Source organism: Pleurodeles waltl, chromosome 6 (assembly GCF_031143425.1).
Source record: "Pleurodeles waltl isolate 20211129_DDA chromosome 6, aPleWal1.hap1.20221129, whole genome shotgun sequence".
Lineage (NCBI taxonomy): Eukaryota > Metazoa > Chordata > Amphibia > Caudata > Salamandridae > Pleurodeles > Pleurodeles waltl.
This window is the reverse complement of record NC_090445.1, coordinates 881,376,275-881,403,912: the sequence shown is the minus strand read 5'-3', so window position 1 is coordinate 881,403,912 and position 27,638 is coordinate 881,376,275. Positions and strand designations below refer to the sequence as shown.

The 27,638-nt window shown below is 45.9% G+C and overlaps 1 long non-coding RNA gene across 1 annotated transcript in view; it reads left to right on the top strand.

Moving 5' to 3' along the window:
• The first annotated feature begins 4,365 nt into the window (after positions 1–4,365).
• The window catches only part of LOC138302059 (uncharacterized), a 168,858-nt gene continuing 145,585 nt past the window's right edge, over positions 4,366–27,638 (top strand). Inside the window, exon 1 of the long non-coding RNA XR_011205249.1 lies at positions 4,366–4,612. This is a non-coding gene — a long non-coding RNA (uncharacterized lncRNA). The remainder of the gene's footprint in view (positions 4,613–27,638) is intronic.

Sequence of the window (27,638 nt, the reverse complement as noted above, 5' to 3'; positions counted from 1 at the left end):
CAAATCCAATGCTTTTACATCAGAGACCATCTTACAAGACACCAAACAGAGTAACATGGTTAATTTCGTTGAAACCTGTTTACGGGTTAGATACCTGTTAGCAGGCCAAGAGTCTAAAAACTTTAAGATAATGTTAACATCCCATAAGAATGAATACTTAGCCCGAGGAGGATTGGAAAGGCGAATACCTCTCAGTAATTTACACACTAAAGGATGTTCTCTTACCGGCTTACCATCAACATGAACATGTCCAGCTGAAATAGCTGACCTGAAGTTATTAACTGTTCTATAGGCCAAACCAGAAGAAGCCAATTCGGCAAAAAAATTGACAACTAGATCAATACCAGACTCCAAAGGATTACTACCCCTTCCCATGCACCAACTATCCCATCTGCGCCATGCTGAAGCATATCTCTTGTGAGTTCCTGAGGCCCAAGCCTGCTTGATAAAGTTCGCAGCTTCTCTCGAAAGGCCTGGGGTTTTCCATCCTGACCTGAAACCATCCAGGACATCAATGTCAGTTTCTCTGACCAAATCAGAGGATGTTGAAGGCCCTCCGGGCTCAATAATAGATTCAGACGAGGAGGAATGAGCACAGGGCGAGAGCATGTCATTTGAAGAGCGATAGGGAACCAGGGTTGAGACCTCCAAAATGGAGTCACCAGGATCAGGTCTGGTTTCTGTCTCCGTACTTGAGACAGGACCCTGGGGATCAGTAAAAAAGGAGGGAAAGCATAACCCCGGAAGGGGGCCCAATTCTGCAGAAACGCATCTGTCGCCTGAGCTAGAGGATCCGGACGCCAGCTGAAGAATCTCAGAACTTGAGCATTGAGGCGTGATGCAAACAGGTCCACCTCGTACGGACCCCATTCTCTGTTTATCTTTTGAAAGATAATCGGGTCCAGCTTCCAATCGCTGGGATCCCGTAGATACCTGGCGTTCCAATCCGCAACAGGGTTCTGAGCTCCCGGTAGATACTCTGCTAAAATAATCAAGCGATGATTCAAACAATAGTGCCAAAACTCCTAGGCTATCTCTGCCAGAACTCTGGACTTCGTTCCTGCCAGCTTGTTGACATACCGCACTGCTGAAATGTTGTCCATTCTCAGCTGAATGCAACAGTCGGTCTTCACAGGGGACAAGCTCTTTATAGCAAAAGACCCCACCAGGAGTTCTAAACAATTGATGTGGAGAAGCTGTTCTGTCATTGACCAATGACCCCCAGTCACTAGAGATCCGCATCGGGCTCCCCAGCCCCACTGACTGGCCTCTGATTCTATCACCACCTCTGGGTGAGGCCCGAAGATGGCTCTGCCATTCCAAGCCTCCATATGATCGAGCCACCACTGAATCTCCTCCGTGACCTCTGTGTTTAAGGGAATCAGTTCTGAGTAACTCAGACCCTGACGTCGATGCCTGATTTTCAATCTCTGCAAGGCTCTGTAGTGAAGAGGGGCTGGAAAATTTGCCTGAATGGAAGACGCCAAGAGCCCCATTAATCTGGCAATGTTCCTCAGAGATATGGTCGGACAGATAAGGGCTGATCTTAATTCCCTCTTGATATTGCGAATGTTCAATGAGGGTAGAATCAGTAATGTCTGTATAGAGTCGATCTTGAACCCTAGAAATTCGATCACTTGAGTCAGATTCAATGATGACTTCTGCTCATTGATCGAGAACCCCAAATCATGCAAGAGATTGATAGTCCAATTCAAATGCAAACGCAGGGACTGGGGATCTTGTGCCATCATTAGTGTAGCGTCCAGATATATAATTAGACGGACCCCCCTTGGTCCTCAATCATTCTACAACCAGTCTCAACAGTTTTGTGAAGCACCAAAGGGCTGATGACAGGCCGAACAGTAAGGCTTTGAACTCCAGACAGTGGCTCTTCCAAAGAAATTGGAGAAATCTCCTGTGTGGGGGGAAAACCGGGATCGACTGGAAAGCATCTTTTAGATCTAGACGAACCATCCAGTCCCCTTCTAAAAGAATGTCCCTCAACATATGAATATCCTCCATCTTGAAGTGTCTGTACACAATCCAAGAATTGAAGTCTTTTAGATTTAGGACTAACCGATGACCTCTGCCCTTCTTGTCTACTACAAATATGGGGTTGCAAAATCCAGAGGGGTGTAGAATGGACAAATCTACCGCTCCTTTGTCCAATAAGGCTTGAACCTCTGTATCTATAAAAGTCTGACTTGCTAGGGAAAAACTCATTTGAGCAGGAGAAGACAGCTGGACTGGAGTACTGGTAAATTCCAGGTGAAACCCTGAAACCGTCTGAAGAACCCAAAGGTCTCCCGATTTTTTTTTTCAATTGTCTAAAACTAAAAAACACTCTGCCTCCAAGAATAACCTGCAAATGGGGAATAATCCTCACCAGATTAGGTGGACTCTTGAATCGCTCCTTGCTGACCTCTGAGAGGACTTCTGCAGAATCTGGATCTACCTCTGGAGCGTGTGGGGTAGAAAGTGGAATCGGTCTCATCTCCATATCCGTAACCCCTTCCTCTGGGATAATACGGTTGGGGACTAGCGAAGGAACCTCGGCCGGGCATTCGTCCACCATAACGTCCGGCCCTGGTAAAAAGGCCTCTTTTAAAAACCTTATTAAGGGACATCTGTGCATTGTCTAGAGTGGAAAAAGTAGAACAGAATTTTTACAATTCCTTAATGAACGAGGAACCAAAAAGTAGTCCTTCTGCTGATGGCCCTGCTTCTGAAGAAGCTAAATCAACCAATTTAGGATCCATGCGCATAAGGATAGATTTCCTGCGTTCAGTCGACATTGCACAGTTACCATTACCTAACTGACAAACAGCTCTCTCAGCCCAGCCCAATAATACATCTGTGTCATCGGGCGAACCTGACTCTTTAGAAACCACAGCCAAATCTAGAATATTGGTTAACGGTGCGGCCATATCCAGAAGTTTGTCCTGGCATAGACGCCAAGATCTATCCAGCCCTTTTTTAGGGTCTTTCGCAAACCTTTTTTAGGAAAGTAACCATGGTCTGGTCAATCTCTGGGGTGTCAGTAACTTTGTCCTCCAAATCAGGTCTGGGGCATTCTGCTCTAAGACGGGAACGCACCTCCTTATCAAAACCTTTTCTTATGTTGGCATGAATATATTGTGCCACCTCCGAGGACGGAAGCCAATTAGATGACCTGGGTGCAAAATCTCGGAAGGGTCAAAATCTAGCAGTTGAGGGACTGTAGCCTGCCTCTTTGATTTCTTGCTGGGAAGAGGCGCAACCCCTTCGTCTGAGTCCTCCTCCGAGGAATCATTGTCTGAAGAAGATGTATCAGTCTTTGAGCTATAAGTATGCTCTGCTATTCTTTTTTTTCGCAGTTTTGCGAACATGTCAGCATGCAGCTCCCCAGAAGGGGCATCCGCATTCTCCAAATTCTAAGTTTTGGTCTTAGATTTTTTGGCGGTTTTAGGCTTAGCACCTTTTAAACCTGATGGAGATTTGTCTGCTAACCAACCTTGAGAGTGAGCATATTCAAACAATTGCCCTGAAAAGGGACCCAGCGCACTCACCAAGGCATCATTCACTGATTGCTGAACCCTTGAGTCCAGCGCCTCTACCAAGTTTGCCACAAAACTGGTTATCAGTGTCTTCAGGATAATATCCTGCATCTTGGTCACTCCATTGAGCCATGGTGTAAATCAAGTACAAGCAAAAGATACAATTATCAGGCTTTACCAAGGGGGAGTGTAGAAAAACCCCTCACAGGCACAATTATAAAGTAAATAAAATAATGAGTGGAGGGAGCAGCCTGTATAACACTCTAGGCACTGCCAGTATGATTTTACAACCCAGGAGACCAGACCTGGGCGTCAGGGAGGCACTTTGAAAGTCTTTAGGAGAAAGCACTCCTCAATTAACACTGTGCGCTAAAGAAATCACGAGCCGATCTCTTGGGGCACTTCAAGGGACGAGATTCGGCTTGTGAGACAGCGCGCGCATGTCAAAAGCGTTCTAAAAATAGTTAAAAGACTTCACGCGAGGCGTGCAGTGCTCCCACTCCCGCTCCACCGGCCGCAATTACAAATGCCAGAAACAACAAAGACACTAAAAATAATATGCCTGAAGGCAGTACAGCGAGCGAAATCGTATTGCTAAGTAAATAAAGGCAAAATACATGTAATACAACAGTTTGTCAAGAGCAATAAAACTTAGGTACTTATCTCCTGCAAAGTAGCAAAGAAAGAGGATATTACGTAGCAGGAGATTCCGGTTATGGACAAGGAGACTCGTGGTGATTGGACCATGTGACAGGAGGTTATTGGCATCATGGGATGTGTAGTTTTTTGTTTGTTGTACTGTGATTGGCTGCTGTGAAAGTGAAGTAAAGATAGAGATAGCATAATCGGAGCCTCCGCTCCTGACATAGAATCATATGTGCATTGTAAAGGCGAGGCAAACCTGTTTAGAAGCTTTGTTTCTGTATTCAGGCTGGAATGAGCTTGGAGAGTGTTCTCCGAGGTGCCATCTTAAGACCAGGCAAATTTGGGGAAACGATCGGAAAGTTGCAGCCGACTCTGGCTACAGGGCAGTGCAGGACAATGTATCACACTGCAGGAAACTGCAGGGAGAGAAGGTAAGTGTGCAGGTACCTGAGTGAGTTCATAAAGTTATTATCGGAATGACAGTGGTACAGGTTTTCTCAGTTCTTTCTGATTCCTGTGGCAAAGGCCTGGCACCAGCCATTTTTCAGCTCATCTTGAGGCAAACAAGTTCCATCCTGTCGTTTAATTCTGTGCGTGAGTGAAGCACACTCCTCCGAGCACTAGTTTTAACTGCTAAAGGTGTGTTGCTCCACTGCTGCTGTGAAGAAATGCGCTGCGCCTGGAGGTATTGGAGCTGTACGGATGCTGCTGTCTGTCTTACCCAGAGCTGCTCTCTTCCCCAATTGTGAAACATTAGTTAGAGCATAAATTTGTGTGGGATGGGATTTAACATTGCAACACAACTGTAACACAATTAAAAAATATGATTTTGTTTTTAGTATTTGGGTAAATGCTAAAAAGAAAATTATATATATTTTTCAAATGATTGTTTTTTGACAAAAGTTATTCATACCTTAAAATCAATAGAATTTATAATCACTAATGATATGTATTTAACTAATTAAATATTTAAATATAGAAAAAATAGGAAATAGAATGTAAAGTAATTAAATTACGTAAATATATTGAATTATTTGACATTTTTTAAATTGCATTTTTAATTTATTTTTATCAAGAAAAGTACATAGTACTTATAAGTATTACAACATATCATAAATATTTTATAATTTCAGTTTTGATTACAAATTATTTTTTGCAAATGGCTTCATGTTCTCAATACAATAATACAATAATAATACAATTACATTTGATATTTTTAATTTTATAAACCATAATATTTTAATGCTTATTTCTTTTTTAGTGTATTATTATTACTTTTTTAATCATTTAGGGCCCGATTACGAGTTTGGCATTCAGATCACCGCATTGCTATGCATGCGGTCCCATAGAGAAAAACTGCAGCAGACCTACCGGCTCTGCCAGGCAGAGCAGACCTCTGCAGTGGCAAGAGGGGCCAATGAGGCTGTTGGAGCCAGTGTTTCTGGCGGAAAGTTTATGATGCCGACTTCCACCAATGTGACTGTAGCGGTTCAACCACCGCGTCCCAGCCAGCAGAAACTGAGAGATTAAAGGAAGGAACTCACCTGCAGGCAGCGTCACACATCCTGTGCTGCCATGGAGCCTATCACACACATACTGCAGCTGCTGCTTTTCATAGATGGAGGCCAAAATCCACGCCACAGTGTACATAACCAATGGTAAGACCTCACTCCTACACGTGTTCCGAAACTCACCAACGGATCGAGGCATCGCTATCCACCTAGTATGTGGATTACGCTACGTGGACCAAGTACACTCGTCTTTGTGTTCCGGGTCGGAGTCATTCACAATGAATGACTCATTCACAGTCACATGACGCCCCCTTTGGGCAGGTCACTGACACTGCACCACCATACTCCACAAAAACACACGTCTGTAAATCCCAGTTTCAGGGACAGTGAAGTGTACAGAACCTTGTGCCACACAACACCAACACAACATCAACATCACACATAACTAAACTGACATCCTCACATTGCTCACATGCAATAGACTGTTGTGAGATTGACACACATATGTATGATGTGTCTTTTAACACAAACACCCATTCCAGGCAACATACCTGTAATGGACCCAAACATATCATCCACATTGCCGCACAATGGAAGGTCAATGGGATGCACAATATTTTGTGAGTCAAATATCCAAAGCTCACAATGTAAACATTACCTGCACAAAGGGATGGGGTGCATCAGGGCTCTCCTGGGAGGATGCTTCCCTGGAACACATTTCACTTTGCACATGCCCCTAAGCACGATTTGCAGAGGAACTGGCCCTTCATGTATCGAAGGGACAACCAATAGTAGAGCCAAGTGATATGTCAATCTTCAAAATGTGTAAGGGGAAGTCAAGAAAGCAAATACAACAGCAACAGCATGGGACACAGATATAGATGATGTAGCTGGAAGGTACCCACATCAAAATGGACACATGTTCAGTAAAATGTAAAGGAAGGTAGCACAATTGAACACCCTCCATGTGCGGACAAACAAAACTCTAACTTGTACACATGAGATGAACGTCCGATATACATCAGGGGGACAAATCTAACACAATACATGCTGACATTGGCCAACCCAAGATGAAATATTTACCATATCAAATAAAACACAATGCAATGACAGCACAACTGGATTGCCACCCACATATCCATCAAGTGAATATCTGCTCTTGTCCTGGGTGACACCATCACTGCCCACAAATTCAGATCTTAATTACCACAGCAAATAGATCAACAAGCAGGGTGAAACACATAACGGTGAGCATACAACACACATTACTCAGGAACAACAAAAAGGTAGAAAAGTAATGGCAGGAGAAATCTATACCCAAAAAACAACAACTTGAGTTTACTGATTGTAAAAGATGAAGAGAAAAGGCCATTGGCCAGTGCATATATTAGTCCATGCACAGTATTGTGCTCCAGCTTAACTCCGATAACTGCCGGAGAACCTTCACAGGAAGGGGCATCAAGTGGGCATGCAGCCACCTCAGGGATCATTCTTGGGTAGGATGTGGTCAGATTTAGGATGGGTGGGTTTGAGTTGGGAAGGGTGGACTTTCTGTTAGGCGGGGTAGTCTTCTCCTTAGGTGGGGTGGGCTTTTTCTTCTGGGTGGGAGAGGTATGGGTGCTTACAGGGAGGCAAGTGCGACAGGGCAGGACTTGGATGTGGAAGGGATGGGTTGGGATGTGGGTGGGGTCCTCTTGGGTTTGGAAGGTGGGTGTAAGCCACAGGGGAAAGGGCAAGTGCAAAAATAAAACTTTTGGGGTTTGGGAGGTTGAGGGAGTGGTTGTCTTTCCTGTGGGTGTTGATGCTGCTAGTGTGTAAGTGTTTGAGGTATGCTTGGATTTGGGTGGTGTCTGTTGTGTGTGATAATGGGTGTTTCTTGGGAGCTGTGAGGTGGAGGTGCTGGTTGACATAGGAGTGGTGGCTGTGTGTGTGGCATTGCGGTGGTGTCTGGGTGTATGGTGGATATTGTATCTGTGTTTGTGAGTGTTGGGGTGGTATATGGGAGTACGATGGATGTGGTGTTTGTGTGTGTTGTGTCTTGGGTATGTGGGTCTGTGGGTATTGAGGTGGTGTCTGTGTCTATGTTGGTTGTAGTGGATGTGTCACTGGGTGTTGTGGTGGTGTCTGTGGGTATGTTGGTTATGGTGTGTGGGTCGGTGGGGGTGGTGTCTGTGGGAATGGTGTTTGTTGTGGTCTGTATGAGTGACCGTTGAGTGCTTTTGTGCCGGTGTGTCCTGTGGTGCTTATGTTTATGTATGCTGCTTGTGTGTGTTGAGGTGGGTGCATTTGGATGTGTCTATGTGCTTGGGACAGGTAGGCGAATAGGGAATTTGGATTGGGAAGAGGTTAGCTGGTGGAGGGAGCATTGTTGGGGGTGGATGGCTATCATCAGTGAGGAGGCCAGAGCCTGAAGAGATCCCTGTAGACCAGACATGGCACTATGAATGCCTTCCACTTGAACAACAGCTGTGATTAGCAAACATTATCATGACATACAATAGCCCCCACCACAAGCTACAGCAAAGTGACTCCGACAGTTGCCGCACCATATGCATGCATGCTACATGACCTGTGAACAGTTGCCCACAGTAAATTCTGAATCACAGTCAACTCTATTAGCATGGGTGAAGTTGTGCAATCACACTACCCTTTGAACAAGTAGGAGACCTTGTCACTTTCAGTGGTTTGCCTCATGTATCATTCCTCAGTTACTTGCTGTCATGCAATAATAGGGCAATGCCAAGTTCATTTACTCAGATCCCATACAAGGTCATTTATCCAGCTAATATTCATATACCCAATGCCACATCGTGAAGAAATGATGGCAAAATGCTCAGTCATGTTGCTGACACAGTAAGAGCACAATAGCCTGAAGAAGGTGACATGGAAACACCCATTTCACACTGGAAACAAATAACAGTCGTCATTTTAGTATGTGTACATTGCCTAAATGGACTCATGGAGGTTGTACTAATGTTGCTCAGATAGATAACACATCTTGCATGGAAATGTACACTGGAGACAAGTTGGGCAAAATGTCAGGGAGATAAATATCTACAAATTCCACATCACAATGAATCAGCTAGCCCTAGGGATAACGCCTCTTTTGATTGGTACTCCTGACAATACCATTCTCGGATTGCATCAGTATGAGCCGATAGTCCTTTGAATGTGGTAGTAGCCCTGGGATTCTCGAGTACTTATAGGACGAAATGAACATGTTGCCCTATGGGAAGCCATATCACTGTCTCTTTTTGTCATGCAAACACTGATTCCCTTGGATGAATGGTTGTACACAACCACATATTATTCCCACATAGCTGTAAGTCACTCCATGATGCATCTCAACACTTAGGTAACGGACCATCACCATTTTTTTTATGTGCAAAGCAATTTTCTACATGATTCTACATTAATGGCATTGAAATGTACATTGTGGGTAAAAACTGTAGTCCTACCTGTCATGTCCATCATTGCAAATGTAGAGTACCTGTCGAATTACATGCAATGATGGGTGAGAGTATGTGTGAGCCACCAATTAATGGTGACACACTCCTGTCTGTGGCACCACATGAACTGTAGCCCCATCATATATGTCCAATTCCAAACACATGTTGGCCTGCATACATATGTAATGGAATTCAGATATCATCCCATGAAGACTAGTTGACCATGCATGAAACAGCAGTGAAAATGATTTGTCAAAAGTCACCAAATCATGTCAATGGACATTCACCACTTACCAAGGGAAAGTATTGCTCTGTGACTGCACCCAATATATGCTCTGTTACATGCATGATGGCCACCTTCACATGACAGACATTAGTGAGGCACCGTCACTCGTGACTCACTGAAGACAAGTGGCCTGTGGGGGACAGATGCCAATATACTTACTTGAGCAGACACGTGGCTGAGGACAGTGATCTATTATTTCATAGTGTTTGGGCTGCCACACTGTAAAGTAGTGGACTCTTGTGTACAAATTACACCCACAACAACAAACAATATGACCTGATTGATCACTGTACTCAGCCATGTGTAGACCCTGGAGAGTAAATTGGTTGTGGGCTGTACTCTGTTGTGTCCGAGGTCACTGGGCTAACAGGCAAGGCACATCAGAATGCACCAACTTCCATACCTACACAAACAGTTACTTATCTTGTGTGTCACACATGGCCCATCCCCAATCTTCAGTGGGAGATGGCAAAACCTAGCACATCAACTTGGCAATGTTACATGCAGGAATATGCCCTGGACTCACCACCATGTAGCTGCTGTGCCGTCAAGCTCCAAGTAGGCCACCGCCAGAATGCGTGCCATTAGGGGGGTCAGGCTCCGATGTGCACCCCGCCTACGTTGGGAGAACAGCCTCAGCTGGACCTCACCGATCAACCGGGTCCAGCATCTCAGGTCCTCCCACCTCTTCTGACAGTGGGTGCTCTGCCTGGCTATGGACCCCCAGGGTCGGCTCTCCAAATCCCCTTCTTCTGATGGGCATTGAGCTGTATGGCTGCAAGAGACAAATCACAAGGTTACAAACACAAGTTTTTGCCCAAATGGTTGTGTCACACACATGTCAAAAACACCAAGCACAACATTTTCTACTTGTCAGTACACCACAAGTTTAAAGTACACAAGCTGATAAGTACTGAGACATGACTACACACTTTTGGATTCATCTGTAGACTAACCCGCTACACTGCTCATGGCCTACACTGATTAAGCAAGCCCACTGTCATCAGGTAGCCAATCTCAAGCAACATGTATTGTGATGTGAGCCACAATGAAACACACCACACCATTGTGGCCTTCTAAAGGGCAAACTCCTTGGGCCTTACTGAACGGACACATTTACACTCTGCAACATTGACTCACTGCATACAGTCCCTACAGGTAAGTTAAATAGTACAGACTTCACCTTAAGACTTGAGTGACAATAAAAGAGTTGTCATGGGGGGCAGGGAAAGTCTCTTCCCTGTGCATATGTGGACATGTGGCCTACCCAATGGGGACTCCTGCCAATTCCTGGTGGGTTTGTGTGGTATTTACTTATAACACAGAACACACGTTTGACCATATGTGGCAAACGTACAGACATAGCATCTTTCATACAAAAGTATGTTTTGTCTAGTTTTTGGCATGGAATCAAGCTACTGAGTCACATGTCATGGCCTCCCTGGAATCTACAAACTATCTCCACTGTGGGTTTTTCACTCGTGCAATATGCCTGTACTGGACAAATATGACTTATGTAAAGGTGAAAACATAGCTGTGGGAGTGACGGACCTGTCATAAGTCGGTGACACACATTGGCAATGATGCAAAATGTACATATGTACTAGTTCAGGGATTTAGCTCAGTACCCATCCCTAATCTAGTCAATAGACTAAGGTATTCAGGCCAAGTCTTGCCACTTTAACCCCATTTCGGCCAGATGCCAGGATCTGTAGGTCTACAGGGAGAGGGCACAGTGCCACAGTTCCATAGCCACAGTAACTCTACCCTAGCCTGGACTATGTCCCATACTGGGAGATAGATTTGACCGTCCCCGGTCTCTGCAGGCTGGGCATACAGAACCTACTAGACACTCACATTTCCATCACTTACACGCATGACAGTACATCATGTGGCCATCACCAATGTGGCCATCCCCAATGTGGCTTGTGTGGCACTCTGAAGGGCACAGCCATCATTATATGCCTCTTATACAACAGTTTGGCAAAGGCCAGATGTGGGCTGAATGATCTGTGGCACTATACACATTGCATGTCATTTGATATTTACAACCATCATATCCAAAGATGTGTCATTGTATGGCTGTCAAGTCTCCTTGCCTAGATATATGAATGCAACACTAGGATGATCAGCGCCTCAAAGCACATCACACAACAAAATGTGAATGTGCAATACATAGAGTACTTTTCTCCACTACCTGCATCATGTACATCCCATTGATGCTACACAAAATATGACAACAGGCACACAAGAAGTCTAACTGGCACGAAGGGGCACATTGTAGCCTGTGAGATAGGAAAGGGTGCTGCTGAACAGTCAAATGTGCCTATGAGGTTCTTATTTGCTCCTCTGGTTAGCCACAGAGCTGCTCATAGAGGGGAAGGACTTTGCCCACGAGCTTCTCCAGCTCCTCTGGAGAGAAGGGAGGGTCTCTTTCACTCGCTGGCCGTGGCATGATTGCTCTCAGAGGCAGCACACAGCAGCTGAAGTGGTGGAGGGGTTGATGGCAACAGTGTCAAGAGTCAAGTGACTGAATTCGCAAAACGCAGCGTACACGTATGCTACTTATACAGCCATCACCGCCGACGGGCTGAGCCAGTGGCCCGCGATTGCCACAGGAAACAACATTAGCCTATGGCTGCATCCACTGCAGTTGAAACTGCCCACTGCACGAACGACTTCCGCCGGTGGCGGCAGGCAGTTCCTAATGTCCAGTGAAGTAGGCCAGGCATCCGCTATTTTGGCGTTTGGAAATACAGTATTGGGCCCTGGTAAATGCATCACAACACCAATATATGTGTCAGATCATCATAAACATCCTAAAGCAGTCTTGTTGTGTAGGTTATGCTACACAATGACCAGTGTAGTGTGTTGCTGGGCACAGATGGCATATGACAGCGGTGCACTGACCACCGCTGCTGATGGTATTTTTGGAGGTCCGAACAGACTGTGACATTTCGAGGGGCATTTGAAGAGCAGATAGTTGGGTGTTTACCAGATCCATGTGGTACTCACATGTGATGACAACCATGGGGGTCACATTTGACCCATGTGTAGTTGATAGCTGTAATGTGTACTGGACGTAATGTACTTCCAGTCATAAATGTCGCATGATTTTGTTGCCATACATCATGTATGTTGTTAGGGACACAGTGACTAATGCCCAAACTCATGTATTTTCACACATATGTACCCTGGGAGAGGGAGGAGGCGACAACCTCCAGTGCACCGTCCATTGCCAGACCTTCAAACCTTGGAGGAATGCCACATCATAAAACAATACAGTCTGAATTGACAAACAGTTGTGTATGTATGTCATCAGTTGGAGCCAGATCTGGAGTCACTTCATTAAGGCCCATGGAAGAACACAGTGGGCACTGGAGTGGGATTTTGGGCCACTAAAGGTCAGAATTTGCTGTCTGGACATGACTGGTGGAGCCCTCCTCTACTCACCCAGGAAAGTGTGTCAGATCACTCTGCCATGTTTCATGCTCCATAACCTCGCCCTGCAGAGGAATATCCCTTACATCCCAGAGGAGGAGAAGCCTGCAGTGCTACCAGGTGAGAATCCTGAAATGCCAATTGAAGATGATAGTGGTGAAGAGCTAGGAACTGACTTGCAACAAGATCTCATTAACAGCTTTTTCTCATGAGTGTAAATATGTCATGTGATGCTATGACTTGGATTGTACAATTAACTGTAGTTGTGATACTGATACTGTGTGTAGTAAAGTATTGGAAATAGTTGAGGAAGTGATGCTCAGGCAAAACCAGCCAAAGGTTGTTTGATGAGGTAGATTTTGACACATCCATATCTTAATGATGTTGCTTTGTTTGTGTTGGATTTATAGTAATGTACTTTCGTCTCCAGATGATTGCTATGTGACTTGTGTCATATGTATGGTTTCATACCTATACTTGTTTTGTTATTTGTTCAGGTACCTTCACCATGACATCTTCATGTGGGCATTTCCAAGTGGTGACATTGGCAGGCATGTGATGCTCTTTGGACATTTGGATTGGACATAGATTGTTCCAGGGAATGTAGGTCACAGACATTGGGTGTAGGAGAACTGTGCCAAGACAGCTTGCACAGTATTAGGATGGAAGTTTAGAAGTAGTTGTAGGCCAAAATAATGTTAGTTTCCCTTCACATTGGCTAAACACTCTTTTTGCATGAACTGTATCTAGCTGTTGACGTGTTTCATCTTTGTAGGCCAAAGTGCCTGTGCCACATCACTGACATTTGTTTGTGTCATACCACCAGATGCCAACACACTGGATTGTAATGACCCTGTGATCAGAAACTGTTGTACTGCCATCTGTCTGAGTCTAGCATTATATGATGTTGGATTACTTTTGTGTGGTAGGCGATATCGCTCCACCTGAAGATATTAACTACTTTAATGTTTGCCTATTCTACACAACAGTGTCTGATAAATCCCTTCCTTTCATGGTCTGGAGGTCTGTACCTGTAAATGTGATCATTTACCCAGTATGATTCAATCATGTACGATCTGCTATGTTTCAGACATATGGGCAGCCAATGCGCTGACCAATGTAATAAAATGTCTTCTTTGACAAGACACTTGTATGTATGTGTTTGTGTGGAATGGTTGTAATCCTTAGCTGGAGACAGTGTACATACAGCATATCCCAACTTGCACAAGTACTTTGGATCATTATCGTATGGCTCACATGGTCTGACATATCTACATGGCTAAATGTGAAATTAAAGATAGCAAACAATGAATTTGTGACGGATGAATTTATTGCAATGCTACTACTAACAGAAAATATTTTTGACATAAATTAACAAAAATGTAAAGTGAAGGGGTCAGTCATGGTGAATGAATTCATTGGAGTAGATACCACACAACTGGAAGTCCAAAGTCTAAAGTATTCCTCCCACTGGAAATGGAATGTGGCTCAGGATCAGTCCACAGAGTGTATGTATGACACACAAAGGAGAACATTAAGGAAGGGTTGTATTGCTGGCAGTGGTGGGAGTCTTGCCATCTGCACCTCCTGGATTATTTGCTGGATGTCCCCGCTTGTGAGGGGGGGGAGGCTGATGCTGCAGAGGCAGGGGTGCCTGTGGGTGTTTGTGCTTCTTACTGGGCCTCCCTTCCTGTGACTGCCACAGATGTACTTTGGCGTGATGTAGTTGCCACACAGGAAGGGGTACATTTGGGGATGAAAGCCCTGCTCAGGGTGGTGTTGATTTGCCTCAGCACCCCTGTTAGGGTACCCATTTCGTTATTAAGGGCATCCATTTTTTCAATCATGACCCTCTTAAGCTGCTTCATTTCCAGGAGTTGAGTCAACACCTGGCTCATCATGCCAACACCTGGCCTCATTCAGTTGGCCCACAGCATCCCTCTGACACACCCTAGCCCCACAAGCCGATGCCCTTGGCACAGAGTGCCCTCTCCAACTGGGGCCTGGACCCTCAGTGTCAGGGGTGTTGAGCTGCACCTCAGGATCCAGGTCTGGGGAGCACAAGATGGTGGAAACTGTACTAGGTACACAGGTTGGGGGGTGCAACGTTGCCTGGGATGTTGATGCAACAGATCTGGGAGCTGGGAGGTGACATTGTGGCCACAGTGAGATTCAGTTGCCATCTACCAGGTAACCCAGATGGGCCAGGACCCTCCTCCACGTTCACAAGTCCAGGAGTGTCTTCATCACTGAGGGCTTCATTCAGGGAGGTAGTGGGTGTCTGTTCTGTGGCCTCCATGTGCCCAGTGGCAGTTTGACCTGTTAATGAAGGAAGTACATTGTTCCTGGTTGAAATGTGACATCTACCTCGAATGGTTTTGAGTTACAGTAAGCACATACAGTGGACATTCTTACGATGTAGGTTAGTCTATTGTGCCATGTTACCATGGTATTGGAGTACTGACATGACATGTGTGAGCTTGCCTAAACTATTTGACTCAAGCGGTGATGAGATGTACAGAACAGATGCACTTTGGATGATGGAATGAAAATGACATCTTACTAACAGTGAAGCGAAAACTGTAGAGAGGCAACATATGCCTTTGACCATTTAGAGGCCTAGTTGAGTGAGATACAGGCAAACACAGAACTTTGTTGTATATGTAACTGCAGTCATCATGTGTGCAATGGTGTGTCAATGTGTTTGCTGCCGATACCAATACAGGGATGCAGGTTGAGGCCATAGGAATACTTGGTGTACACACTTGATGCAGCATCATTCCTGTCCTCAATAGTTTAACCTTGGGATAGCAGGTCAAGATGAGCTAGTTAGACAGACTCGTCTCTTAGTTGAGCATGATCCACATATTGCTTACTCCCAAGATGAGCACACATTAATGGAGAGTTAACAAACAGGTGGATTTGGGCAAGTGACCACTGGTCTGGTGGTTGGAATTACAGAAACAGGGCCTATTGGGCTTTGCGTTCAGGTCACACCCTCTATTTCCCAACACTTGACAAATGGTTTCCTCCCAGCTCAGTGCACTTCAATTGAGAGTTTACCAACAGGTGTATATGGGCAAGTGACCACTGGGCTGGTGGTTGGGACTACAGACACAGGGCCTCCTGGAAGCTGAAGTCAGGTCACTCTCTCTACTTCCCAACACTTGACAAATGATATCCTCCTAGGTGAGTAAACTTCATTTGAGAGTTCATTAACAGGTGTAAATGGGCAGGGGAACACTGGGCTGGTGGATGTAGTTACAGAAACAGGGCCTATTGGGCTTTGCAGTCAGGTCACTCCCTCTACTTCCCAACACTTGAAAAATGGTATACTCCCGGGTGGGTAAACATCATTTGAGACTTTACTAACAGTTGTATTGGGGCAAGTGACTACTGGGCTGGTGCTTAGAATTACAGACACAGGGCCTCCTGGGAGTTGCAGTCAGGTCACTCCGACTACTTCTCAAGAGTTTACTAATGGTATGCTCCCAGCTAACTACACTTCAATTAAGAGTCAACAAACAGGGGTATATGGGCAAGTGAACATTGGGCTGGTGGTTGTAGTTACCGAAACATGGCCTCCTGGTAGTTGCATTCAGGTCACTCCCTCTACTTCCCACAGTAGACAAATATTGGGTGTTACATATCTGTAGGCAGACTGCATTTATGTTTGAGAATACATTTACATGCTGAAACATACCATGATTCCTGGGATGAATTTTCTGCTATAGAAAGACCTACAGGCACCATTCTGACTTACGGCATATGATGGGCCTTGGTAGCTGTTCTGTTGAGTCCAAAAATACATATTTATATTGTTACATCTCAGATACTCTGAGTATTGAATGTTGGTGAAGTACATAAACAACACAGTGGCAAAAGCTGAGCTATGAGCATGCAGGACACTGCATTTTAGCAACAGGTTTTGTGTGGTAACTTACCAGACTCCGCTCCCCCAGCTATTCCTGTCAAGCTCTCGGGATGCAGGATGGCCAAGACCTTCTCCTCTGGGAAAGAGCCTTATTGGGGCACTAGGAGGGCCACAGCCAATATTGTTGGCCTCCATCTGTTGCCTGGAGGCCAGGGAATGCACCTTGCCCCTCAGGTCATTCCACCTCTTTCTAATGTCCTCCTTTGTGTACAGGGTGGTGCCTACAGCATTCACTCTGTCCACGATCCTTTGCCCCATTTAATTTTCCTACTGAGAGGAGTATGCTGGACTTGGGCTCCAAACAATTGAAGTTCTACTGTTATGATGTCATCCACCATGACTCTCAACTCATCTTCAGAGAAACGGTCATTTTTGAGATGTGACATGGTGGACAACTAAAGTGGGTGAGAGGGACTTCCTTTGCAGGGGATGTGCAAAAGGAAGTGAATGGACAAAAGTGTGTGCAAGGAGTTAAATGGGATGGTGAAAAAAGGGGTACCTTACCTATTAATGTTAACAAAATGGTCGTCTCTGGTGTCTTTCTTGCAGGGGAGATGCAAAGGATTGTGGTCTGTGAAAGGGTGTGCTTTATTGTGTGATTTGCAGGTGTGTCCACTGGAGCAATGTGTATCAGCTGTGTTGCTTTTGAATTTGTTGAATGTGTGCTTGTCTGTTACTTTGCTGAGCAGGTAATGCAGTGGTTGACCACCATTGGCTAACCGCCGCAAGGGGACCGCCACGGCGACTGTGTGTTTGTAATAGGCTTGGTGATTGGCCGTGGCGCTAAAGGCGCTGAGGTTGGACCACATTGATACAAGACCTCCGCGCTGCTGGTGATCTGCCTTTTTGCTTGGCGGGCGGTGGTTCTGCCTGTTTGCATCATAATACAGCGGGATAGGGACCTCTGGTGCAGCAATCTATTTAGGACCTTAAACATGGCGGTCTGGTGGTCTGACCACCAAACCCGTAATTAGGCCCTTAATTATATATATTTTTAATAATACTGTCCACCATATCTATTTCTAAAACCCACAACCTCCTAAAATTATAGTCAGTCAGTCAGAGTATCTTTATTTTCTACATTTCTGTAGCATAAAAACACAGATGAAACAACAAACATACATTCATTAATCATACCCGACGATAAGTACCCATGCCCTGGGAAATAAAAATTAAAAACGACACCATTTCATCTGCGAACATTAATACAATAAAATACCATACATCTATATTTCAATTACAACACATTTCATCATACCACCTATTAGCTTTTTTGCACATCTCCTTAAGCTAAAATCCACCATATAAAAAGCACAAAAGAGTAACATATACCAAAGGGCAGTGTGGTTACTGTAGAGGGGTCAGCACTGGTAAAAAATGTTTACAATGCACTACAATACATTTGGATTTCACTTACAATGCAGTGCCATCATACCACCTATCAGCATAGTGCACAACTATTTAGTTTTAAGATCTGCCATAAAAAAGTACCATAGAATAACCGACCAAAGGGCAATGCACTTGTAGAAACAACAATGCTGGGCTGCACTGTCGAAATTTGAAGACTTTAAAAAGTGTGGAAATTAAATTTCTTCTAGGGCTCTCATAAAAGGGTCAAAAGAACAAAAGAACACAATCTACAAAGTACCATCAACGGCGCAGGGATCTAAATCTGACAAGGAGTATTAATTCTATGGGTAGCCCACCATGGGGGGGGGGGGTGAGTAAATAAAACGGAATCTAGTTAAAACAGTGTTGCTGATTCTGAATTGCAGATAGGGATGTTTAAAGACCTTCTTGAAGGCACATCGATTTATAGAAGGACTCTGCAACTTTGTGATTATCAGCTACCTGTCTCTTTACCACAGCATTGACTAAAACAACTGTTTCAACCTGGCCTTGTAACAGCCCAGGCAAGAGTTTGGAGAAGTAAATAAGTCAGGAAGCCCAATCTCCTCCAGTGTCGATTTCATATAAGCAAGCCAAGATATGTCAAGGGCAGCATGCAGTTTCAGGCAATCCCCAATGACTAGTCTCCCTGGACCAAATGGAGTGTCAGAGCAAAGGTGGTGCTAATTTTATTTTGTCCTCAGTGTGGGGAGTACCAAGCTCATTGTGGCAGATAACATTAAGGCAGCTATGAGGGACTGCAAGAAATGTTTAAAAAAGGATTTTCCACCAGCTGTATACCTTGGGTACTAACCATACCCCATATGCCTGCCCCATATGTAGCAATCACTACTGACTTCACTGCATAGATGGCCAGAAGCTCTATCACAGATTTGAAGCTTAATTTTTTACAAAAATTCTGTAGCCCCAAAATCGTTTTTTCCATCATCAAAAAGCACACCCAAATAGGAGAAAGAGGGAACCTCACTGTTAGAAATGGGGTCTCTAGTTTGCAGTCAGTTTGCACCCTGTCCAAGTAGGGACCCTCACTCTTGTTGGGATGAGGGAGATACCAGCTCAGATAGCCCCTGCTCACCCCCTTGGTAGCCTAGTACGAGCAGTCAGGCTTATCTCAGAAGCAATGTGTAAAGCATTTGCACATAACACACAGTAATAAGTGAAAACACTACAAAAGGATCCCACACCAGTTTTAGAACAATAGCCAATATTTATCTATATAAACCAAGACCAAATACGATAAAAATCTAACATACAGTAAGAAAAATATGAATTCTGCAAGATTTACTCAAAACTACAGTTCCTTGAAGTCGATAGCTCCACCTGGGGCTATCACAGCGTCGTGATCAACAAAACCAACAGTTCAGGACAGCCCCTGCATTGCGGGCCACCTACGGTGTCAGGAAGACCCACAAACAGTACCTTGGATTTGCAGGGTGTCGTGATCCTGAGCTCCGGAGAGCGACGTCTCTGATGTCGCCGTGTCGGTTCCAGAGTCAGTGCAGAAGTCGTCGGCCCTTGAGGTCACACATGTTGCAGATCGAACTCCAGGCTGATGAAGTCAGGTGCGCCGCCGTGGATGGCATCAGGGCTGCGCTGTGAAGCGGGACAATGCGACGAGCGGTGTCCACAGGTCACGGTGCAGGCAGCAGCTTGGTGATGATGTCCATCGGTGTTGGTGAGACCAGGGCTGCAGTTTGAAGCGGGGCGGTGCGACGTGCAGTGTCCACAGGTCACGGTGCAGGCATCGTCGTCGTCGTTGCTTAAGCAATGTTGTCTGTAGGCCCAAGCCAGCGGTGCGGGACGGGATGGTGCTTTGTGACCCTCACGAGCGGTGTCCACAGGCCACGGTGCAGGCAGGATGCCTGGTGACGACACAGGAGTCGATGGTGCTGGCGTCGGTGGACCGGGGCTGCGGTGCGGGATGGGACAGTGCTTCGTGTACCTCACGAGCGGTGTCCACAGGCCACGATGCAGGCAGCAGCGCTGGTGTCAGCAGGAGCGTCATCATCAGGGATGCCCAGGTTGCAGTGTGAGCAGGTGATGTCGGGGTGAGGGGCCCACAGGTCGCAGTGCGAGCAGCGGCTCAGTTAAGTCGTCCGATGATGGCGTCGGGGAGACCAGGGTTGCGGTGCGAAGCAGGGCAATGCGACTCCATGTGGCGTCAGCAGGTCACAGTGCAGGCCAGTGGCATCGTTGGTGGCGTCGCAGTGGTTTCTCCTCTTGAACAGCACAAACCCCACAGTTCCCAGTGCTGCAGGTCGAGGAAACTGAAGTCTTTGGTGTCCCTGTGACTTCCAATAGGAGGCAAGCTCTACTCCAAGCCCTTAGAGAATTTTCTCAAGCAGGACACACAGAAAAGTTCACCCTTTGCACTCTTTTCAGGCAGAAGCAGCAACTGCTGGCCAGTCCAGCAAAGCAACACAGCAAAGGGACAGTACTCCTCCTTCAGCTCTTCAGCTCTTCTCCTGGGCAGAGGTTCCTCTTGATTCCAGAAAGATTCTAAAAGTCTGGGGTTTTGGGTCTTCTTCTTATACCCAGTTCTGCCGTTGAAGTTTGCAAACTTCAAAGCAAAGTCTCAAGTGTTTGCAAGATCCTTCCTTGTCGAGGCCAGGCCCCAGATACTCACCAAGGGATCGGAGACGGCATTGTGTGAGGGCAGGCACAGTCCTTTCAAGTGTGAGTGACCACTCCTCCCCTGCCCTCCAGCACAGATGGCTAATCAAGATATGAAGACTACACCCCAGCCCCCTTTGTGTCACTTTCTAGAGGAGAGGTGTGAACAGCCCAACTGTCAAACTGACCCAGATGGGGAATCCACAAACAGGCAGAGACACAGAATGGATTAAGCAAGAAAATGCCTATTTTCTAAAAGTGGCATTTTCAAACTAACAATCTAAAAAATAACTTTACTAAAAGATGTATTTTTAAATTGTGAGCTCAGAGACCCTAAAATCCACATTTATATCTGCTCTCAAAGAGAATCTGCGCTTTAAGGATATTTAAAGGCAGCCCCCATGTTAACCTATGAGAGGGATAGGCCTTGCACAGTGAAAACCGAATTTGGCAGTATTTCACTGTTAGGACATATAAAACACATTAGTATATGTCCTACCTTAAACATACACTGCACTCTGCCCGTGGGGCTACCTAGCGGTGCTTTACATGTAGTAAAAGGAAAAGTTGAGGCCTGCAAGTTGAATTGGCAACTGCACACAAAGACACTGCAATGGCAGGTCTGAGTCATGTTTACAAGGCTACTAATGTGGGTGGCACAACCAGTGCTGCAGGCCCACTAGTAGCATTTGATTTACACGCCCTGGGCACCTCTAGTGTACTTTACTAGTAAATCAAATATGCCAATTATGGATAAACCAATCAACAGTACAATTTCTATAGGGAGCATTTGCACTTTAGCACTGATTAGCAGTGGTAAAGTGCGCAGAGAAAATAAACCAGCAAAAACAGACCTAAAAAAATAGGAGGAAGAAGGCAAAACGTTTGGGGATAACCCTGCAAAAAGGGCCATTTCCAACAATCACCTACTCTGATCGTGTTCTTGTAGTGCACTGGCCTTTTCTTGGGTCTCATCCCACATATCATAATGAAGGTTTTGCTTTCATTAACCTGTGAATCTAACTCCTGCATAAAAATTATGTAATCATCACTTAGCCCTTTCAATGCCCTCCCAGTTCTCGCCACTAAAACCACACCTTCCACGTAGAAGAGTATTGGAAGGGAGCGTGCTCCTACGTCGGGAGTATCTTTGGATCTCAGTGTAAGTGCAGATTTAACTCTGTATATAGTGAGAAAAGGAAAGGGGCAAGAACACACCCTAACACTCCATTTTATCTCAAATGGTTCCGTACATTCACCCTTCCTTCGGTTAGGTACACATGCGTTCACCTCAGGGTACAGGTACCTTATGAATGTAATGATGCCCTCTTCTATACGCATCTCAGTCATAATTGCATATAGTTTATTTAGTGTGTGAGACACACTCGAATGCTGCAGTTAAGTCCATAAACGCCAAGAAGATGGAGCTCTTCTTAGAGACAGCATACTTACCAATTAGCAAACTCAGGTTCAAACATTGGTCAGTAGTTCCTAAACCCCTTCTTAAAAACATATTGGGTGTCTGCTAAAGTACATTTTAAGCTTGCTCTATCCTCCAATCTGTGCAGCAAAAGGCGTCCTATAAGCTTGGCTCTGGCATCCAGGAGGGATATTGGCCTATAGTTCTTGTGACTTCTCACCTTTTTCACAAATTGGGACAATGACTGAACTTTTCCAAGTAGCAGGAGGACCAAGCCTTGCAATGACATTAAAAACATTCGTAATCCTGGGTCCCAACAACACCTGGCACTCTAATTAAACATCAACGAGAACCTCTTCCTGGCCAGGTGCCTTCCCTCTAGAGCTTTCCACTAATGCTCTTAGCACCTCCGCTAGATCAAAGACTAGAGGAGGGGGTTCATCTAGTAACTCAGGAGGATTCACTTCATCAGGCATCCCTGACTTGTCTGAATAGATAGTAGAGAAGTATTCAATGCATTTTGATTCCTGAATGCATACATCTGTAGAAGGATCTGCAACTTATCTAAAAGAAAGAGTATTTAACACCCTCCATAAGGCGTAGCTGTCTTTTTAAGACTGGTTGTCTGGAGAGCCTACCACGCATTCTCCTCCTGGGTCTCTTTGTATACTGCCCATGCATTCCTAATAAGTGCTCCGTCTCTGGGCTCAGTGTGTAATGCCATATGTATCTTTGCAAGGGCATTGGTGCAGGCCTAGTCAAACCAACCCTGGGGATGTGACTTTGCCGGACAGGTTTCTCATGTCAGGGCTTGCCTTACTCTTGCCATGATGTCTGAGAAAGCCACCATGATTTACAAAGACTCAGCTTCCGGATGCAGACATAAGGTGACTTTGGCCTGCTTATCATGAAGTACAGTAAAAAGAAAATATACTTAATGGTGAACCAATTTTTCTCACTAAAATGTACCTAAATCCAAAGCTGGGATAGGGCTTGCTCACACCCTCCAACTTCAACCTACAACATAACTTAGTGTGCTTACTGAAACCTGTAAATTCAGACTCAAATTCAACCACCAAAGTACCTAAGGCCTCCATATTTACAATACAGTGTATCGTGGATCAGCGATCCATACCCATAGAGGTAGGGCCAAGACCAACTGCTGAATCCATCAGCTCATTCACCATCACAAGATTAAGCTTCACTAAAAGGTTATTTAGGGCACTACCATACTAATCATGTAAAAAGTGCACCAGAGTGTCCTCTTTGTTATCTGTCAGCCCACAATCCGATTTTGTGAACTTTGGGCTATGATAGGCATTAAAATCTCCCACCCAAAGAAACTTCAGTGGCTTGTGATGTTGTTTCATATGAGCTGGATGACTGCCTCTAAAGCTGCCACCACCTGTGAGGCTTTCCCATCAAACAATTATTATAGTAGTTATTTATTAACAGATCCCACTCCTTTGAAACATCACACAGAAAGCAGTGAAAATATACTGAGTTGTTATAAAACTTAATCATATCCCCGGGAAAAGTATTTATAATAAAGGTAACTAATCCCCTCTTGGCCCAGCCAGCAATTATGGCTCAGGCCATGGTATGGTACGTGCTATACCCATCAATGTAACTCAGCTCAAACTCTCAGGTTTCTTGCAGACATATAACGTGATAGTTTGCCACTAACTCTAGCCAATTAGGCTTATTCTTCAGCTCTGCAATATTCCCTGATAAAAGCTTGACTGAGTCAGAATGGATAACATTCAAGTCAATTATCTTAGAGCTCTGGGGGCATCCCCTAATGCTAATAGACTCAGGCCCTCATTACGATCTCGGCGGGGAAACCTGCCGAGATCGGCGCTGATGGTCAACAGAAGACCACCAGTGCACAGAACCCCCCGCCGGCCACATTATGAACATCCTGCTGGGCCGGCGGTTGGAAACAGTGTTTCCGCCAGCCGGCCCAGCTGGAATCAGGGTCTGAACATTGGCGCCAGCTCCAAATGGAGCCGGCAGCAATGTGACAATGCGGTGGGTGCAACAGCACCCATCGTGCATTTCACTGCCCGTAAATTGGGCAGTGAAATGCGAGAAGGGGCTATGCATGGGGGCTCTGAGTCAGTCATTCCGCCAGGGAAAGGCTGGTGGAATCAGACTCATTATCCGGAGGGCAGCGCTGCTTGCAGCGCTGCCCTGTTGGATCAGAAATGCTGCCACTTCCTGGTGGCGGGACCCTGGCGGTGGCGGAGTTTCATCCGTGACAGTTCTGGCACATTCATAATATGGCAGTCTGGACCACCATTCCGTTGGCAGAAGCTACCACCACCGCTGGCATGGCAGTCCAGACCGCCATGTATGTAATGACCCCCTCAGTGTCTAGTGGGTTAACCAGTCAGTCACAGCCCTCCAGAGGCGCATATTTATTACTGAGCTTCACCCCAGGAGAGGTTGCAATTCACTTCACAGCATTATGGGCCAGATGTAGCAAAGTTTTGCGAGTCGCAAATGGCCCGCTTCACAATTTGCGACCTCGCAAAATCCGAAATGGGATGCAAAAATCCCATTTCCGAAGTGCAAATTGCGATGTGAGCCATTTGCGACTCACAAAAATAGCGACCTGATTTTGCGACCCGCAAAGAGGAAGTCGCAATTTGCGAATCGCAAACCATATGAAAAAGGCAGTCGCAAATTGCGACAAGTCGCAAAAAGCCCATTTTGCACACCCAAATTACCACTAAGTCAGAGCAGGAGGTAACCAGAACCAAAGTATAAAAGGAGACTCAGAAGGCATCTGGGTTACTCAAAATGGCTGAACTGTATGTGATAGCATGGCGGAGGAGAGTCCACGCCGCCCAGCAGAGGAGGAGGAGGAGCCAGAGACAGGAAAGGATATACCGAACCAGGCAGACACTTTTCCAACAAACTGAGGAGGAGATTTATGACAAATATAGACTGAGCAGTGCAACAATATTAGAATTAATTGAAATACTCAATCCGCAGCTTCAACGACAGACAATGCGCGGCAGCGCCATCCCCACACATGTGCAAGTGCTATGCTCACTGCACCTCTTGGCCTCGGGCAGCTATCAGGGGGTGATTGCTGTGGCAGGAGGGGTATCCCAAAGTGCACTCTCACGATTCTTCTGATGTTTCCTAGATGCCATACTCACACACATGTCCAGATACATATACCTACCCAGGAATGAGGCAGAAATTAACAGCACCAAGTTGGACTTCTACAGACTTGCCAACTTCCCCCATGTTATAGGGTGTGTGGACGAGACACATATACAAATCTGCCCTCCTGCAAATGTGGAATATGTGTTCCGCAATAGGAAATATACCCACTCACTAAACATCCAAGTGGTATGCGATGCCCATAATGTCATTACTGACATAGTAGCCAAATTTCCAGGGAGTACACATGACTCATACATATTCAGGCACAGTGGGATACACCAACGCCTAAAACGTGGGGAGTTTTGAGACGGATATCTATTAGGTATTGCTGACTACACCCTGAAGCCATACACACAGGTCACTGTAGAAACCATCCATGCCCTGCTAACATTGCATTTTTTTACCAAACAGGTGACAGTGCATATGCTCTAAGACCATGGATACTTACCCCATACCTAACACCTGGCAATGAGAACGAGAGGCAATATAACAGTGCCCATCGGCGGACCAAAACTGTCATCGAGAGGACCTTTGGATTGTTAAAGGCAAGATTCAGATGCCTCCACAAAAGTGGAGGTGTGCTCCAGTATGCCCCAGAGACAGCATTCAAGATCGTTGGCGCATGTGCAATCCTACACAACATTGCAACCAGACGTGGGCTACATCTCACCCCTGAAGACACAGATTCGGAGGATGAGGAGCATGAGCTACCACACCGACAGCCTGGAGATAGAAGCATTGCACATCAAGGCAGACGGAGACAGGACCACATTGCAACCCAATACTTTGGCAGGTACTTGGCAACTGTCACCACACTCACTGATGTCAGACAAACAGAGCCAAGTTGTGTAGTGGAACTAACAAAACCTTTTTACTTGTAAAATAAATGATGAAAGAAAAGTGATGTCCGTTAAGGTCTGTACATGTCCAAATGTAATGAGGACACATTGACATCATCTGCCTCATGACTCATGCTGTCTGATGGCTTACATCCTCCTCCTTGTGCGCCCAGCTTGGCTCATCCCAGGTGGGTCAGCTAACCCTTGCCGTGCACTTGCAGTCCTTAGCACACAGGTGTCACTTGCAGACACACTACTTATTGTGGACCCCTCCTCACTGTACTGAGGGGTCTCACCTGTGCCCCTTGCCACCTGCCTAGCTTCCATCAAGTCCACTGCGTGGCTGATGCGGCCAAGTCCACGTGCCACATCCCCTGCAAAGTGGCCAAGTTCCACCTGTAAACTCACTGTCCGTCTAGACAGGCCAGTAGTGTTTGTTGCAAGACACCCAATTGAAGCTGCCATGCGGTCGAAGCGTGCCACTGTGTGGCACTCCATGCGCCTTGCGCTGCATGTGTCTGCCACCAGTTCCGTCACAAGTTGGCAGATGGCCTGGGTGAGATCCCACACATTTTCATTCAGTCTAGTGAACTGCGTGTTCACTTCAACCAGGTCAGTGGTCATGTTGCTCTCCATTCTGTGCAATGTACTTGATTTTGACCGCAATTGTCTGTTTTTCAGGCGCTGACCGTTAAGGAGGGATGCCTCTATTCCTGACATTGCTGCCTACTCTATCTCCTCCTGGGGCACCGCCAGAACTCGGCGTCTGTGTCTGCACTTTTGTCGTGCTGCTGGCTCTGGACGACTTGCTGTGGGGCTGGGGCCAGGGGTCGTGTGAGCTTCCCCCTTTTCCTGCTCTTGTTCCTGAGGGGACTCTGGTGGTGTCCTGCTGGGCCCAGGAATTTCTGCTGTAGCCTCCTGCATGTTGTCGCTGCTAGGGGTGTCTTGTGGGAGACCTGTGGGACTTAGGGAATACACTGTCAGTCTCTCACATCTGTTTTATGCCTCATTATAAACATTTGCCTATATGCTGACTACTGTACAACATTGCCCATAATGCACTATTCTAGTGGTTGCTAGACTGGAATGGCGCTAGTCTGGTTGTGCCTGCTGCTGTGTACTGGGAGAGTGTGGATACTGCATTTGTAGGTGTGAATGCTTATCTCATGGTACTCACTTTTGGATGTCCCTGGCGCAGAACTGTACACTTCTCCCATTCCGAGTACGGCCTCAGGCTCCAGGGTCTGCTCCACCATTTCTTCCATGGCTGTGGGTGGTGGGACGGGGGATGGGCCTCCTCCGGTGCCCCTCATTTCTCTGAGCCGCTCTGCTACCCTCTCCTTTGTCCTGGAGCTCAGGTCATACCACCTCTTC